Source organism: Carettochelys insculpta, chromosome 2, assembly GCF_033958435.1.
Source record: "Carettochelys insculpta isolate YL-2023 chromosome 2, ASM3395843v1, whole genome shotgun sequence".
Lineage (NCBI taxonomy): Eukaryota > Metazoa > Chordata > Testudines > Carettochelyidae > Carettochelys > Carettochelys insculpta.
Window position 1 is genome coordinate 237,735,435 of NC_134138.1, and position 19,176 is coordinate 237,754,610.

Genomic DNA, 19,176 nt, shown 5'->3' on the forward strand with positions numbered 1-19,176 from the left:
ACAGAATGTTGCTTATTTAAAAGTAAGGGATTTTGTAACTTGTGCAAAAATTTGTTTGTATTTAATAAGAGTAAATACAGCAAAGCAAAAGTAAACTGAGTAAAAGCATGTCACCACAAATATTTGCACTGTGCTTTGGGGAGCCACTATTATCTAATAAAACACAGCCAAAGATGTTGTCATAAAGGCTATCTGACTCCAAAGGGGTAGTTCCAACAGTTTCAGAACATCAGAATGGTCAGACCAATGGTCCATCTAGCCCAGTATTCTTCTGACTGTGGCCAATGCCAAGTGCTTGCAAAGGAATGAGCAGAACAGGGAAATTATTGGGTGATCCAATGCCTGTCATCCACCCTCAGCATCAGGCAGTCAGAGGTTTTGGGACAATCAGAGAATGTGGTTACATACCTGACCATCTTGGCTAATAACCATTGATGGACCTGTCCTAAAAATATAGTTGTGTGGGCCATCCTGGAGGCCTACGGAAGAACTAGAGAAGGCTCCAACCATGGAGAGGGGATTTTCCTCACCATGCAGACTATTCAGCAGCACATTATAGGGCAGCTTTCCTCTCACCACAAAATGGAGCACTTGCTGTTGACTTCAGTATGATTTGTCCCTGCTCTCTAAATATAAAAGACAAGTTAGCAAGTTCAGGTAAAATAAGAACCTCTCAGAAGACTCATTCAGAAATGATCCTGAACCTGAGCTGAATTTGTTGATGTGGAAAGAGCAATGAAATGAGGACAGATGTGGAATTAAGTGGCAACCTGTAACTTTTACTCACCTATAGCACAGAAAGGGATGATTCTAAACCATCACTCATATATTCCTATTCTAGATGTTTAATTGGTTCTAATGTTGGAGTGATGGGAACCTTTATTATATAGCCCATAATATGCCGTAGGGTCTGCTAAGCCTACCTCCCTCAGGACTCAACACTGAATTCTGGTATCCTTCCTGCAGAGAGGGGGAGAAGATGAAGCAGAGTGGGGTCCTTGTTCTGTAAAGAACATGTGACTTCATCCTGCCAAAGCCATAAGAACTGACTTATTGCATGAACCCAAGGCCCATAACCAGTGCCAGGTGTTTTAACTCGAAGCACTGTTCATTTTATTCTCTTTCACTGTGCTAGAAATTAGCCATATATTGCAACCAATTAACGACTCCATGCAAGTACCTCAGCGAGGTGCTAACTGCATTCCTATTGAACCCACTGTGGCAGTAGGGTGCTGAAAGGCTGGCAAAACACTTTCTGATCCTTCACCAACCAGCCCAGGGTAGAAAAAGAAATCCTTCCTGACCCTTGCCTCTGCAATCAGCTAGTCCTGAAGCATGAGTCCGGCAGAGTTCCCATTCCCATGTCAGGGAGTTGCTGCAATGGATCTGAAAAGGGATCCATGTGGGACCTGCTCCAGGTTACATGCTGTGAAGTAGGGAATGCTGGGCATCAGCACCTTTCCCACCAGGCTGGCCAAGGGGTGCAGACACTCCTGGAAGGAGGAGCTACATGGTTAGTTACCACAGTTAGTGTCCCCTCCTTTGCTGCTGGTCTGTCTCCCTCCACCTCTAGCTACATCAAGTTCCCCCCACATTTCTGAGGGTTTTACAGACAGGCTTGATTACTTGCATGTTGTGACTATGTTAAAATGTGACTAATAGAGCTGGGCCTTCAGTCAGCAGCCGCTACCTTCCAGCCTCACTGCACTGAAGACAACAGCAGGGACATAAGAGTGGCATGGTAGAGGATTGCCACACTTAATTCTGTGCTGTGGATAGTGGGGTGCAGCCTTCTAAGCTGGGCCCTCAAACAACAGCCACCACCTCCAGCCCCCCAGCTCCCTAGGCAGCACAGAAGTAAGGGTGGCAATACCATGACCTAATCAAATTAACCTTGTGATTCCCCGCCACACCCCTGTTAGGTCAGGAGCCCCAGTATGAGAAATGCTGAGCTCAGCTATGACATCTGTATAGTGTAGTCTAAAAGCACACAAGAGACCCAATTACGTGGGGGAAGACCAGATTTCATGGTCTGTGCCACATTTTTCATTACTGAATTTGCTAAGGCCTTAATCACACCTAAGTATGCCATATGGAAATGCGTCTCTGCGTAGCTACAGCTTACCCCTCTTTGCAGACTAGAAAGAAATCTCTGGGGTTTTCTTTTCTCCCAATACAACAATCCATTTGTCAATCATACATTTAAGAGGCTAGCTGGGTTTCTTTTAAAAATTCTCATGTAATTTACAGAGCAATGCAAACATTTGTGTGACAGAGTGTCACCACAATACTTTTCACTAATGAATGTTCTTTATTTTCAGCTAACTGCAGCCAATATGAGTGGTATAATTGGCACCTATGGTTTTGACAATCTTTCAGCAACTTCCCTGGGCATCCATGTACTGTAATTGACAAATTACATCTGTAATGCAACACACATACTCCAATGTACAATAATGGGCATTAAAAGCCTGCACTATAATAGCTCTATTACATATTTTTATAAATTGTCAAAGTAAAGTATGCCACTCTGATTTATGGTCAACTATATGAAGAGTTGTTTTTAGAAAAGAAAAAATTGTGTCGTAAGTAACAATGTCCAATGTTAGGCCTACCTAAGTAAACATTTGAGATGTTCTGCAAAGACAGTGCCAAATAATGGAAACCTGTAAAGCCCTCATTGATTTTAGTAAACATCACCATGATACCAAGAATACCCTGTATTAATCATCCAGCAGCTTGCTGAAGCTTGCAAATATAATACAGATGAGGTAGCCTGGCTTCTGGTAAGAGATGAGTTTTATTTCCTGGCTCCAATCACATGACATAAGTCAGAGTTACAAAATGTAATACCCCTTCATATGGCAGGGGTCAGCAGCTATTCATACTAGTGGTTAACGTTTGAGCAACCATTGGGCATTCTTCTCTAGCCCTGTCCTTTCTCATTCAGGCAGTCTCAAAATCCTGTCAGTTCTCCCCCTGCATCTGAGCCCTGTAAGAAGATAGTCATCCTTGCTCTTGTCATCCTGAGCACTGAGATGGTGTTTCCTGGTCTGTGGGAACCCATGCAAAGCAGCACCCATCTCCACCAGAATAGATACAGGCATATATCCATGGCTACGCTCCTTTCAAGATCCACGGGTCCTACACACGCCTATTGTGACACATGGCATGCCTCCTCCGGCGCATCCAATGCCCCAGCAACAGTTGTGTGGGTGAAACCAGACCATCCCTGTGGTTTTAAATGAGCTTGCACAAACAAATGATAAAAGACAAAAACTCTCTTTCACATAAGGTGGGCACTTTTCACAAAGTGAGCGATTCCATATCTGACCTCACAGTCTTCAACCTCAAAGGAAACCTTCAGGAAGCCTTCAAAAGATGAGCCTGGAAATGTAAATTCATAACTTTGATGGACACTAAAACTTCAGTCTAGAAGAAGATTCCTCTGCTGAGCTGGCAAAATGACACAGTTGAGTAGTGCTATCTGTAGGAAGGACCTGTCCGAGAAGAAAACTGACCAATTTTATTTTCATTTAAAGATGTTTGGATCTTCATCTGTGATTCAAAATATAGTTAGAATGGTTCTACTTATGACACTGTTTTGCTTAGTTGCATTTGATTGTTTGCATTTAGTTGACAGTATTCTGACAATGTTGTTCCCTCCTGGAGACAGTGTAGTGAATCTAATTTGCAGAAATCCTTATAGTGATTGGTTAACAGCCGATACTGCTGTGCTGTTGAGCACTCAGGAGCACCTTGCTGCATTTGGATGAACACAATGAGAACCCGATTTTTCTTTCTTTTTTAATTGAAAGAGCTGGAACTAAGAAAGTGTGGCAAACGGTATATCCGTAAGTGCCCATTTGGACATGTTTGACAGGGTTCCTACTGCCCACGTCATGCTGATGTCTTTTCACAGCTCTGTAATGTTTGAGGACTTTCGTCCAAGTTAACCAAATTTCAAGACTGGTAAGACATTGTGAGGAAACTGAGAACAGTGGCAGTAAATTCTTTTTATTTATTAAGATTATTATTTTTATTTATACATGGTGATGCTCAGCATGGGTTCGAGGAGACTGCACTAACTGGACTGCTCTAACTCGTGACAGCTTCTTCTATACTGTCTACGAGCCGTAGGTGCAGACCAGAATGCTGCAGCTTTCAAGCAAGGCAGCATAGGGCCACCCAAGGAAATCTTAGCCTGTGCCTGCACTGGGTAATTTACCCTCAGCTGCTACCAGCATTCATATGTTGTGCACGGGAGCCGCACCCAAGACATATTCAGCCCTTTATTGTATTTTTAGGGGCAAAATATTCTGATCTAATGCAATCCTTCTGGGACATGTTTTTTTTACAGCTGCAATGAAGTTTACACAAACTTCTGTTTACATCTCAGATATACATACCCTGAGCTGATATGGAGAGTCCTGTGCCTTTCATGCACTGCCGGGCTCAGTTAACTGCAATGCAGTAATCATACAGAAAACATCTCATCAAATTTCATACTCTGAGTTCTGAACAGCAAAGGTGTAAATGGCTAATCTAGGAACAGTCTCATATTATGCTTTGTCTCAAAAGTAAATACAAGCCATAGGGAATTTTCTAAGAGATCCAAATGACTGTTTGGCTCAAAGAAAACATCAGAAAAAATGGGAACATATGTCCTAGGAACAGAAAAATTGTAACTTCCTCTATCGGGCTTCTAAATGTACGTTTCAAAGTCAGTGTGACCCACTTCAATTAAGATGACTGTAGATCAGAAAATTAAGACTTTTGTTTATTTCTTGAACACGCTGCCTACAGGAACCTCAACATTTTAAGGGACGCAGATGATGTTTTGAGCTGAGAATTTAAAAATAGTCTTATTCTTGCTGGTTTCTTTTAAGTTGAGGAAAATCCTCCTTAAATTAAAGGGTCTTTCTAATTATGGGCTGCTGCTGTGTCCTGCAGTGATACATTTAATATAGTTACTAACGTTTTATTAAAAATCAAAAATATTGGCAATGCAAGTTATTTGCATACCAAAGGATTAAATAAGAAAGTGGCAAATATAAAAAAATGTCAATACAGCACAGTTGAAGCAGCATAGTTTGAGATACAGTAAGAATACATGGTGTTAGAATATTAATGGTTTGTTCATCATTGGTTTATCTTGTTTGGCCAATCATGCCTTAAACAGATCAGTTGTTATTCAACACAAGCACTAGCAGCAGCAGCACTAACAACACAAGCAGTTCCATTTTTAGTTCTTATCAGACACCTTGCTACAGTTGGATTTGGTTTTGCAGCTCCAGTAATAAATCACAATACTGGCAGCAGTTGCAAAAATTCTATACAAGAATCTACCTTTGTTTAATTCCAGCAAACCAAGACAGATTTTTAACACTGTAACAAGAGAAATTTTGAAAAATATTTCTCTGAAATAACGCATGCATTCGTTTTCTGACATCAGACCATAAGTTTTTGAATTTGGGACAGTACTGGAAGATTGGAAGAAAGTTCCCTGTATCATTTTGGTGTGAATCTTTGGTCTGCTTTGTTTTGCAAGATGGGCATATGAAAATAGATACTTTTCCACTGATTGTCTCGCAGCTTCTAGTGAACACTCTTTTGCCTTTCCAATCTTCCAGAGAGATTTGTGCTTCATTCCCTTATCACAACGTAACCTCACATCATCAATATTGCCCTGCAATTTACTAGAAAAGTGTGCATGTGACATATTATTTGTTTTTTAACAGGGATGTGAACATCTTATACAGGGATGTGGACATAATATACCTAGATTTCCAGAAAGCCTTTGACACGGTCCCACACGAAAGGCTTTTATGTAAATTAGGCGGTCATAGGATAGGAGGAAAGATCCTTTCATGGATTGGGAATTGGTTAAAAGACAGAAAACAAAGGGTTGGAATAAATGGTAAATTTTCACAATGGAGGGGGGGTAACTAGTGGTGTTCCCCAGGGGTCAGTCCTGGGACCGATCCTGTTCAACTTGTTCATCAATGATCTAGAAAATGAGGTAAGCAGTGAGGTGGCAAAGTTTGCAGATGACACCTAGTTGTTCAGGACAGTCAAAACCAAAAGGGATTGTGAAGAACTATAAAAACATCTCAGCAAACTGAGTGATTGGGCAGCAAAATGGCAAATGAAATTTAATGTGAGTAAGTGTAAGGTAATGCACATTGGAAAAAATAACCCAAATTACATGTACAACATGGTGGGGTCAGATTTAGCTATGACAGATCAGGAAAGGGATCTTGGAGTTATAGTGGATAGTTCCCTGAAGACATCCACGCAGTGTGCAGCGGCAGTTAGTAAGGCAAATAGGATGTTAGGAATTATTAAAAAAGGGATAGATAATAAGACAAAAGATATCATACTTCCCCTATATAAAACTATGGTACGCCCACATCTTGAGTACTGCGTGCAGATGTGGTCTCCTCACCTCAAAAAGATATATTGGCATTAGAAAAGGTACAGAAAAGAGCGACTAAGATGATTAGGGGTTTGGAACGGGTCCCATATGGGGAGAGGCTAGAGAGACTGCGACTTTTCAGTTTGGAAAAGAGGCGATTGAGGGGTGATATGACAGAGGTATGTAAAATCATGAATGGTGTAGAGAAAGTGAACATAGAAAAATTATTTACCTTTTCCCATAATACAAGAACTAGGGGACACCAAATGAAATTGATGGGTAGTAGGTTCAAAACTAATAAAAGGAAATTTTTCTTCACACAGCGCACAGTCAACCTGTGGAACTCCTTGCCCGAGGAGGCTGTGAAGGCCAGGACTCTATTAGGGTTTGAAAAAGAGCTCAATAAATTTTTGCAAGTTAGGTCCATAAATGGCTATTAACCAGGGATAAAGTACGGTGCCCTAGCCTTCAGTACAAGGGCAGGAGATGGATGGCAGGAGATAAATCACTTGATCATTGTCTTCTGTTCTCCTTCTCTGGTGCACCTGGCATTGGCCACTGTCAGCAGACGGGATACTGGGCTGGATGGACCTTTGGTCTGACCTAGTATGGCCATTCTTATGTTCTTATGTTCTTATCTTGTAATTTCTTTATATTGTTCCCCATTGAAGATAAATTCCATTTCACCTTTCTCACCTCTTGGGGCTTTATTGAATAAACACTGTGAGCAAATGCAACATTTCCTGTCTTTGTGACTTTTTGTGCTTGTCCTTTTGTGCAGGATTTGGGCTGTCTTTTCTCAAGGATGCAAGGCAGGCTTGAATATTCATGGTGCATCCACACTTCCAACTGAGTGAATTACAGCTCACACAGGGCTCATCTACACTAGACGCCTCCTTCGAAGGGGGCATGTAAATAAGCCCAGTCAGTGAATAGCAATGAGGTGCTGTGCTGCAGAAGCAGCAACTTATTAGCATAATTCCCACCACGTGAACTTTGAAGTTGCTAACTTCGAAGTGGCGGCAAGCTGTGTAGCCATGGTCACTTCGGAGTATCCCCCGCTACTTCGAAGTTCCCTTACTCCCAAAATGTTTTGGGAGTAAGAGCACTTCAAAACAGTGTGGGTACTTGGAAGTGCCTGCAGCTAGATTGCTTGCTGCCTCTTCGAAGCTAGCGACTTCCAAACTTGTGCAGCAGGAATTATACTAATGAAGTGCTGCATATGCAGCTATTCTCCGATCAGGCTATTCTCCGATCAGGCTCATTTACATGCCCCCTTCGAAGGAGGGAGCTAGTGTAGATGAGCCCCTTGAGCAGGAAAGCACATGCTGGCTACATCTACACGTGAAGCCTACATCGAAATAGCTTATTTCGATGTAGCGACATCGAAATAGTCTATTTCGATGAATAACGTCTACACGTCCTCCAGGGCCGGCAACGTTGATGTTCAACTTCGACATTGCGCAGCCCAACATCGAAATAGGCGCAGCGAGGGAACGTCTACACGCCCAAGTAGCACACATCGAAATAGGGATGCCAGGCACAGCTGCAGACAGGGTCACAGGGCGGACTAGCGCTTCCGGGGCAACAGCTAGCCACTCCCTTAAAGGGCCCCTCCCAGACACACTCAGCCTGCACAGCACGCGGTCTGAGGAGCCATAGGCACACAGACCCCGGGCGCCACAGTCATGGACCACCAGCAGCAGCAGCAGCAGCAGCAGCAGCAGCAGCAGCCAGAGGTCCACCCAGCCCTCCCGGCAGGAGCAGGGCTTCCCCTGCTCCATGCCATGCGGGAGGCAGCTGAGCATCTGCTTGCTACCCCGGAGGAGGAGCTGCCCCCAGGGCAGCAGGGCTCAACCCCCAACCCTGCAGCACCCCGCCCCCCCACCGCCTCACATGCCGGCGGCTGTGGAGCTACCCCACCAGCACCAACTGGTGGGAGCGGCTGGTGCTTGGGGAGTGGGACGACAACCGCTGGCTCAGGAACTTCAGGATGAGCCGGCAGACATTGATGGAGCTGTGCCAGTGGCTCACCCCCGCACTCAGGCACCAGGACATCGCCATGCGGCGTGCCCTCCCAGTGGAGAAACGGGTCGGCATCGCTGTCTGGAAACTGGCCACTCCCAACAGCTACCGATCCGTGGGGCAGCAGTTTGGTGTCGGCAAGGCCACCGTCGGGGCTGTCCTCATGGAGGTAAGAGAACCCACGGGGGAAGGGCAGGGCAGGGGAGGGGGGCCCGGGCAGAGGAGGGCAGGGCAGGGGAGGGGAGGCCAGGGCAGGGGAGGGAAGGGGAGGGGAGGGCGGGGGAGGCCAGGGCGGGGGAGGGCAGAGGAGGGCCGGGCAGGGGAGGGGGGCCCGGGCAGAGGAGGGCAGGGCAGGGCAGGGCCACGCACACCCTGCTCACCCCTCATTGGTGCTGTCCCATGTGCTTTCTCTGCAGGTTGTGCGTGCCATCAACGCCATGCTCCTGCACAGGCTCGTGAGGCTGGGGGACCCAGATGCCACCATCGCGGCCTTTGCCACCCTGGGCTTCCCCAACTGCTTCAGGGCTCTGGATGGGACTCACATCCCCATCCGTGCCCCGCATCACAGTGGAGGACGATACCTGAATCGCAAGGGCTACCATTCTGTCGTCCTCCAGGCCTTGGTGGACAGCCGGGGACGTTTCCAGGACATTTATGTGGGCTGGCCTGGCAGCACCCACGACGCCCGGGTTTTCCGGAACTCGGGCCTGTGCCGCCGGCTGGAGGCGGGGACCTACATCCCCCAGCGGGAGATCCCTCTGGGGGACACCACCATGCCCTTCTGCATCATCGCAGATGCGGCGTACCCCCTCCGGCCGTGGCTCATGCACCCGTACACGGGCCATCTCTCCGCTAGCCAGGAGCGCTTCAACGAGCGCCTGAACCACGCGCGCCAGGTGGTGGAGCGCTCATTTGGCCGCCTGAAGGGACGCTGGAGATGTCTCCTGACCCGCCTGGATGCGGGCCCCAACAACATCCCCCTGATTGTGGGTGCCTGCTGCGCCCTGCACAATTTGGTGGAGAGCAAGGGGGAGACCTTTTTCCAGGGCTGGGCTGTGGAGGCCGGCAGGGCCGACATCCAGCCACCTGCTGCCCCCAGTCGGCAGGTGGACCCCTAAGGGACCTGGGTCCGGGAGGCCCTGCGGGCCCACTTCGATGATGAGGCCGCGGGGTGAACTCTGCCCAGGCCCCCCACTGCCCGCCCCTTCCTCCACCACACTCCTGCCCCAACGCCCAAACCATGGAGCACCCAACCGCACCCCCCTCCCACATTTCCTGGACAAATGACAGCACGCACTTGTGGCTGAACTTAAACTGGTTTTTCTTTTAGAACTTTTTTTTTAACTGTAAATATATAAAACAAGAACAAAGTATATACAACGTGGAAACAAAGTAATATGTACAAATAAAACAATCGTAAGAAACAAGTGTCCTCATTAATAAAAAGAAATCCAGGGAGGATAAAGGGGAGAACTATTTACATGGGGGGACGGGGCAAATGGGGGGCACAAACTAATAAGTTGAAACTATATACAAGGGGGAGGCCAAGTCCCGGGCCCCTCGCCCCTACAGTCCATCACTGGGCGTGGGTGGCCGGGAGCCCTGCCGCGGCCACAGCCCTGTCCGGGGCTGGCTGGGGGTGGGCCGGACCGGAAGATATGCCCGGCGAGTCTCAGCTGGCTCCAGGGGTCCCTCGGCGCTCCGGCCTTCGGCGGTGGGTGGCGGGGTGACGGCGGACGGGACGGCAACGGGCAGAGCAACTGGTGGTGCGGCTGGTGGAGCAGGCACGGCGGGCACTTCGGCAGCCAGCGCGGCATGGGGGGCCAGGTAGTCCACCAGGCGGTTGAAAGTCTCCATGTAGGCCCCCCATGCCTCTTGGCGCCAGGCCAGCGCCCGCTCCTGCAGCTGCAGGTGCTGCTCCGCGACCTCCAGCTGCCATCGGTGGATGGCCAGCAGCTGGGGGTCCGTCGCCGTCGGCTGTTGGTGGCACGGGGTCCGCCGTCTAGCCTGCCGTGGGGCCGGTCGGTTCTCAGCCGAGGGGCTGGCCTGGAGCGATGGTCCCAGAGGGCTCTCCGGGACCACGGATGCCTCGCCGGCGCTCTCTTCCAGTCCTTCTGATGGTGCAGGTGCGGGAAACAGGAGAGGAGGGGGGAAGAAGAATGGAGACAGGCGTTAGTGTGGGCCCCGAGCTGTGGCCTTTGTCCCCCCAGCCCTGTGCTGCAGGTTCCCCATCCCCGTCCCCGGGAGATGCTGCTGTGATGGATGGGGTTCAGGGGTCCCCCTGCCCTGCACCCCGTCCCCTGGTGGGAGTGACTCTCACTTCACCCCGCAGGGTCTGACAGCAGGAGAGGTTTCTTAGGCCACAGATGCCCAGTTTCTCCCAGGAGTGAGAGCACCAGCTGTCAGAAGAGACAGTCCTTCCAACCCGTCGTGTGGAGAAGACCCCAAGGGGTGCCCCTCTGGGATGCAGCTTTCCCCCTCCTCAGGCTGGCTGCCTTCCAGCTCTCTCTTCCCCTAGCCTCTACCTGTGGCCCCCGCCCTTGCCCCCCAATTCCAAGCCAGCGCAGCTCCTCCCTCCTCTTTGTTCAGGGCAGAGGTGTCACCTGCCAGCTGTAGCCCCAGGATCATCCTTTGCCCCTGGGAGCTATTCGGCTCTTGTTGCTCATATGTAGCCTGAGTCTCCCTTTTGCACTCGCCCCACTCCATCACATGCTGCTGTTGCTGCTGCTGCTGCTGCTGCGGGGTGTCCCACCCCCTCCTCCCGGGGCCCCTCGAGGTTCCGCTCCCCCCTGCCCCGGGGATGTGGCATGGCACTGTCGTGCAGGGTGCAGGGGGGCAGGGGCTGATGCACTGCTGTGAGGGCCATGGCCCTGCTGTCCTTGGGGCCATGGCCATGTGAGCATGTGGGGGGCCCTGGACACATATCTATTACCCCCCGCCCCTCATGCCCAGGGGTGTACACCAGAGGGGGGTACATACCTGTCGGTCCACTCCCACGGTCTGGAGATCCCCGGGGGGCGGAGGCCCGGCTGCTGCTCCGGGATGGCAGGAGGAGGATCTGCAGCCCTGATTCTGCAGAGGAGGAGCCCCACTCCTCCTCCTCCTCCTCCTCCTGCCGCGATGTCCCGGGAGTGGGCTCCAGGGGGGGCCCCCGGGGTGCGGGGCTTACCTCCGGGGCGGACTCCGGCTGCAGGGCCTGCTGGGGCTCGTTGGCCGAGGTATCAAGGGTGGCCGGAGGGGAGGAGGTGTGCCGGGGGCCCAGGATGTCCCTGAGCTCCCTGTAAAAGGGGCAAGTGACGGGGGCAGCCCCAGATCGGCTGGCCGCATCCCGGGCCCGGGAGTAACCCTGCCGCAGCTCTTTCACCTTACTCCTGACGTGATCAGGAGTGCGGGCAGGGTGACCCCGGGCAGCCAGGCCATCGGCCAGCCGAGCGAATGCATCCGCGTTCCACCTCTTGCTCCCCATTACCTGGAGCACCTCCTCCTCGCTCCAGAGCCCCAGCAGGTCCCGCAGCTCGGCCTCCGTCCAGGAGGGGCCCCGCTGCCGCTTGCCAGCCTGGCTGCCTGCCTGGCTGGGCTGGCTGCCCTGGCTCCCCTTGGGGGGGGTCCCCTGGGGGCGCTGGGGGGGCTGCCGGGCAGCCATCGCAGCTGGGTGGCTGGTTTGGATGGCTGAGGGACGTGCAGGCTGGCCATGTGTCTGGGCTGCCGCCTGCACGTTCCCTCAGGTTCCTGCACAGGAAGGGAGGGGGAGGGGACCTTTAAGGGGCCGCTCCATGCGGCCACCATTGAGCTGAGGGGCTGGAGAGAGCGTCTCTCAACCCCTCAGCTGATGGCCACCATGGAGGACCCGGCAATTTCGACGTTGCGGGACGCGCAACGACTACACGGTCCCTACTTCAACGTTGAACGTCGAAGTAGGGCACTATTCCTATCCCCTCATGGGGTTAGCGACTTCGACGTCTCACCGCCTAATGTCAAAGTTAACTTCGAAATAGCGCCCGACGTGTGTAGCCGTGACGGGCGCTATTTCAAAGTTAGTGCCGCTACTTCGAAGTAGCGTGCACGTGTAGACACGGCTGCTCAGCTCTACATGCAGACACACTCGTGGTCTTCATCAGCATTGGATCTAAGCACCACACATTTCAAGGCAGAGAACATTAGCCTATTTTACAGATGGGGAACGAACCCAGAGAACAGAGTGGCATGGAAGGCCAGGCACGTGGTCTGTGACAGAGCCAGGACTTTGAACCCAGCCATCCTGAGGGCTTGTCCACCCAAGGCATGCGCCAGGACACAGCGGCACCAATGCAGCTGAGCCATTGTAATCCCTCAGTGAAGCTGATACCTGTGGCATGGGAGAGCTTCTCCCGGCAGTGTAAGTACTCTGCCTCCCCAAGAGGGACTGGCTGTGTTCATGAAGGAAGCCCCTGCTACAGCTGTAACGCTGGCTACACCCACTGGTATCAGTATCAGAGCTCAGGGATGTGGGTTTTCTTAGTAATGTCTTTATACCCACATAAATCTGAAGTGCAGGCAGCAGAGCTGATTGCAGTTGTGGGCCCCAAAACAAGGGGCGTGGCCAAGTGCAGAAGGGGCGGGGCCAAGAGGAGTCAGCTCTCAACACCAGCAGGACGACAGTGCTGTCGTCTGCCCGCACCCCAGCTGCACACAGCTAAAGCAGCACTCCCACAGCACTTCAAAGGGGCCCAGAACTGCTATTTTCTCAGCGGCGGTGGCTGGAGCTCCAGGACTGTTTGAAATGCCAGGCCCTGGAGCAATTGCCACCTTTGACTCCTCCTCTCATTGGTGGGCCTGACTGCAGCCAGGCCTGAGCATAGTCCAGGCCCTTAACCAAGCCCTCCTTCACCTCTTAACGTGGCGATGGAAGTTAGGAGTGTAAATACTAGCTAGTGAGGAACACCAGTGCTAGAAGATGCCCTGGCCCTTCTAACGGGTGTAGCAGCTAACTTTTCTGACAGTGTTGCTCTTCCAGAGGCACCCTGCCCAGCTCTGTCCTCAGCTGTACATCTCAGCTCCTTCCCACACCTGCGAATAGCTGCACTTGCTCTCAGAACTGGACTCTTGCATGAAAACATTTCACGTCAAGGTTATCCTGTCAAATGGCTGCCGAATGATGTCTTGACTCTGCAGTGTGGCTGGACTGTGCACATGTGAGCCTTTGGAAAGCAGAAGCTGAGAAATGGTGAGTTCTTTGTAGGGTGTTGGTGTCTATGGATAGGTCTGTCTGCCCCTCAAACTTTTAATTTAAAAATAACAAAAAAAAGTCATCTCTTTTGGCCTTACTGTGAGACGCTGTTCTTCTGCCAGGCTGCTCAGCGTCTTAATCATCAGGTGAGCCAGCAGGTTTTCAAGTCAGAGTTCAGTGCCGCTGCCTTCCTTTTAATCGTACACATTTCAGAGGCCTACCTAGAAAAGATATTTGGGGTTAGCCGCATATGGGGAGGGGGAAGGAGAACGTTGCACTACCCAGTTTTTGGTTACAATGCAATTGGGCACAGCACCCATACAACACGAGGAAGTTCATTAAGAAAGACCCACAACTATATCTTGCTGCAAGAGAGCACACAGAAAACTTACCCCTGTACTCTACTGCAGTAGATTCATTTATCCTCTCCTACACAGAAGAAGGAAACAGATGCCCTAGTCTTCACTCCAAATTACTTCCTGAGCTCGAGTCATTCCTTAATAGCAGGAACCACAAACCTCTGAGATGTGTCAACATCAGCATTCACCCCACCCAATCTGACAGTAACTCTATTACCATAATTACCCTGAGACAATCAAGGCTAGAGGGGATTTGTGAGTGAGGGGAGGAATAAAGGCCGATTTACTGGCAATATGAAAGATTAAGTGCTGGAGTTAACACACATATGAACAAAATTCATCTCAGACATTGTAAACACTGATCATTGTTAAATCCTAAACTCTCAGGTCTAGGAAGCCAGTATGTGAAAATCCTGCTGGGCTGCTAGATGTCCAGGTTTCAACTGGGAAGTCTGGCTGAAAGGAGACCTGTAAAGTATCTGGTCAGAAGCACTGGCTGGCCACCAGGGCTACGTCTACACGTGCAGCCAACATCGAAATAGTCTATTTCGATGAATAAAGTCTACACGTCCTCCAGGGCCAGCAACGTCGATGTTCAACTTCGACGTTGCTCAGCCCAACATCGAAATAGGCGCAGCGAGGGAACGTCTACACGTCAAAGTAGCACACATCGAAATAGGGATGCCAGGCACAGCTGCAGACAGGGTCACAGGGCGGACTCAACAGCCAGCCGCTCCCTTAAAGGGCCCCTCCCAGACACAGTTGCACTAAACAACACAAGATCCACAGAGCTGACAACTGGTTGCAGACCCTGTGCCTGCAGCATAGATCCCCAGCTGCCGCAGAAGCAGCCAGAAGCCCTGGGCTAAGGGCTGCTGCCCACGGTGACCATAGAGCCCCGCAGGGGCTGGAGAGAGAGCATCTTTCAACCCCCCAGCTGATGGCCGCCATGGAGGACCCAGCAATTTCGACGTTGCGGGACGCGGATCGTCTACACGGTCCCTACTTCGACGTTGAACGTCGAAGTAGGGCGCTATTCCTATCTCCTCATGAGGTTAGCAACTTCGACGTCTCGCCGCCTAACGTCGAAGTTAACTTCGAAATAGCGCCCGACACGTGTAGACACGACGGGCGCTATTTCGAAGTTGGTGCCGCTACTTCGAAGTAGCGTGCACGTGTAGACGCAGCTCAGAAGTCCAGTTACTGTCTGCAGGACTGCAAGAATGGGGAGCCAATGCACTGCCAAGAGCTAGGAAGAGTGGAGCTAGGAGCCAGGGGGATGTCCATCATTGCAGTGGGATTACGTCTGGATGACATCCTATTTTTCAACCTCCTAAGTGCACCCCAGCTCTGACCACCCCAAGCCCTGCCCACTGCAGAAACACGTCTTTGTAAGACATCTCAGAGAGGTAGCTGTGTTAGTCTGTGTCTTTACAACACAAAAAAGCAGGCCTGTAGCAGTTTAACAACTGACAAAATAATTTATTAGGTGATGAGCTTTAGTGGGACAGACCCACTTCTTCAGATCTGTAGGAAGCCACTCCAGGGGCTATGAGACAGTGTAGCAGAGCTGCTTTCTGATCAGGGGATCTCGTGTGGCAGCCACTTCACTCCAGGGTAGAGGTCACCTTGCAGGACCAGCTCCCATTTCACATCCCTCCCTGTGTCTTTCACTGGGAGGCACAACTGAAGCTGGCCAGAGAGACTGTGGGAGCAGCACCTTTACAGCTGAAGCAAGCAACTCATTGTGGAGCTGGGCCTCCAGGTCGCACACACAGCACAGGGAGGGAAGGGTTTCTCCCCCAGCTCAGCTATCCCAGACAGACACATAGATGGACAGACAGACAGACAACACCTCCAGCCCTGCCCCTATGGTTGCTGCCTTCAAATGCCATTGCTGGCCTGGCCCAGCATGTGCACAAGGCCTTTCTTAACCAGGGTCAACTCCTTCCTGAATCTCATGGGCAGGCTGTGCTTCAGCTCCCAGCCCGGCTCTGTAGGCAGCAGGCGAGTCACGGGCAGAGGTGGGCAGCGAGCAGGGGGGTGGGAGTTTTAGTGCTTGATTTTAAGAAATTGGAAAGTTGGCAACTCTAGCTGGACACTCTTTCTCCTCTAGAACCAGAACAACTGACCTTTCCCTGCAACCGTTCTTTGCAAGTTCCCATACCCTTGTTACACCCACCCCTCTGTTGTCCCTAGGCTAATGTGGGAAAAGTGCTAGGAACAGCAGAGAGCAAACCATACCGTTGAGTATTTTAACAGGTCTTTTGTTTGCTGAAGAGAAAGAATAAGGGAGATAGGACAGAACAAGTGAACGAAACACAGGGACAGAACAAAAGTCTTAGACTTTAAAACTAATATGTGACAGGGTCAGGCCCAAGTGCTACTGGAGAGTGTTAGAAGGAACGTATATGAGCCCTAGATTAAATAGGTTCCTTTACACAGGGTAAACTAAGAAGGGCTAATCCAGAGCCAGCAGGAGCTTTCTAGAATCAGTTAGGGCAATGAGGCTAATTAAGACACCTGGCGTCAATTTTGAGATTTCCAGAATCAAGTGAACCAGAATAATCTGGACACCTGGACCCACTGAAGAACCAGCTAAGACTGGTTGAAGGGGGCTCCCCATCTGTTAGCTCCCTGTGCATGAGGAGCTGGTGAAAGATGGTGCTGAGGAAGATCTGGGAGACGCAAGCGTGAGCAGGTACCAGGAGGATGATTCTGTGAGTAAGGAAGGTGCAGAGGAGGCCCATGGGGAGGTGGCCCAGGGAATCATAGCTGACAAGCAGCTAGTACTGGAGATAATGCAGGCAGCTGCTGTCACAGAGTCCCTGCTCTAGAACCCAGGGTAGAGAGCAGGCCTGGGTTTCCTCACCCATCACTAACTTCTTATCCCGCACAGGGATAATTCTGGTAAAGGGGTCTGTCTTGCCCCCAAATCACTTGAAAGGGCAACAGAGAGTACGGAGTTTGGTCTCCTCTCCTTTCCTCAGGCTGGCCAATGATGACGAAGACTGAACAAATGACAAACTGGTACCCCAGAGAAACTATCTTACTTGAAGGCTGCCATGAGACTCTGAAGTGATCTATCAGTTTCTAGGCACAGGCTCCATCCCAGCAGAGGTGGGAGTTTTGTCACAAATAATATTGAAAAGAGAGAAAGGGGATAAAACCTGAGCAATCCCAACCACAGAGAGCAAATTGGGAAAAGGAGAGATTAACAAATCAGGTAATTTAATGCTGAAAAAGAGATAACAAGAGAAAAAGGAAGAATATAAACAAAGGAAGAGATGAGACAAATAAAAGAAACAGGATACACTGTTAATTCACTGTACTGTACTCATCCCTGGTGAAACTCCACTGAAGTTACAGTAAGATGAATATTGCTCATTATATGTATAAGAGTGTTTTGCCAATGTCTGTAGTAGGCTAAAATCAAGGGAAAAACCTCTTCTAAATTCTCTGAGCCTCTTGTCATCTTTTAAAAATCTTATACGAGGAAAGCTAATAAGTTAACACTCTTGCTCTTAGTCATTACAGGTGAAGGAAAATTTAACTGCAATGCTGGTTTGAAAAATGAGCTTTTATTTTCCAAATTTATTTTCCAAACATCATACACAGTAGTGATTTCCAAACAGTTCATTATGGTCACAGGAAATCATTACCACATCGTAAATTATATAAGAACTATGAATCATAAGAGCTTTTCACATAAAAAGGATTGCGTTGCTTCACACTCAGAAGTGTAAAACACTCAGACAATGCAATGGATTTTAATGTTGTATTTATGCCCATATAATACAGTAAAATTGGGCAGTTCTTTATATAGATTTCAACATTTTTTAGCTTCTATTAGAATGCAAAAATTTTCAGACTCAGAGGGGTAGCCGTGACAGTCTGCATTTTCACAAATAGCAAGCAGTCCTGTAGCACCTTAACAATTAAAAAACGTATTTATTGGGTGATGGATCTTACCCACAAAAGCTCGTTACCCAATAAATAAACTTGTCAGTCTTCTAGGTGTTACAGGACTGCTTGTTATTTGTCTAGCATTTTCAGATAGTGTAGAAAAAATTGTTTTTATAACCATGATGCTTTCCCAACCATGCTCATGGGTCAATTATTATTGATTCAGCACCAGCCACGTTAGGCACTTTGCTGAGAGATGACACAGTCCCTTTCCAGAGCATTATAATTCCGAATTTGAAGGAACTATGAAGATATTTATTGAAACCCAACAAAGAGCGAGTTGACAATTTCTGTAAACATGTCAGATTTGTATTCCATAGTCTGTACTACAATATCTTGAACTTTTCCAAGTGTAAAAGGTTGTGATCAGGGCCACCAGTGGGGAGGGAGGAAAAGGGAACAGCTGATGATGTTGATCTGAGAGGGCAGCAACAGCAGACGGACCTCTGGGGCCTTTAAATCGCTGCCTTGGCCCAGGGCAGCATCCTTCCGCTGGCACAGAAGGGCTGGCAGGGGAAGCTAGCCCCAGCCCTGACCTTTCTACCCAAGGCCACACCTCTTGTGGGAGAGCCCAGATCCAGCCCCTCCCACACACACCTTTCCCAGGGCCCTGCCATTTGTATCCTGAGCCTTGGCTGTGATGCAGTAATGTGCATTATTTGGGAATCCATTATTTCTTTTACCGACATGTGTAGCCCCTATCGTATTGAAAGCATGTTGAACAGTAACAAAGTGGGAGCCGTGCTAGTCTATATACTATCAAAACAAAAAAGCAGTCAAGTAGCACTTTATTAAAGTATTGAAAGCATGTGCACAGAGGGGAAAACATAAGGCTAGCTTGGTGACAGCTGCTGCCTAATGTGTGTATATGACACTTTTAATCCCATGAAATTAGAAGAATTAAGGCTTCAGACATTTCACTCTACTAGACATTTCTGTCGCATCACCTGAGTGTTTACATTGTGCAAAAAATAAAAAATAAAAAACTGAATCACCAGCCTCCTTCAAGTACCTGCATAATTGTGTATTCCTATGCCTTGTCCCTTCAGATCCATCTTCTGTATGATGTGTTGTAGAGCCTCATCTGACTTTCTCGTCTGCCACATAAAATGGCTTTTGGGAGGAGTGGTATGTCTGAATTATGTACATCTTCTGTGACATGCCAACCACTGCTCTGGAGGCTATAAAACATAAAAACCGTA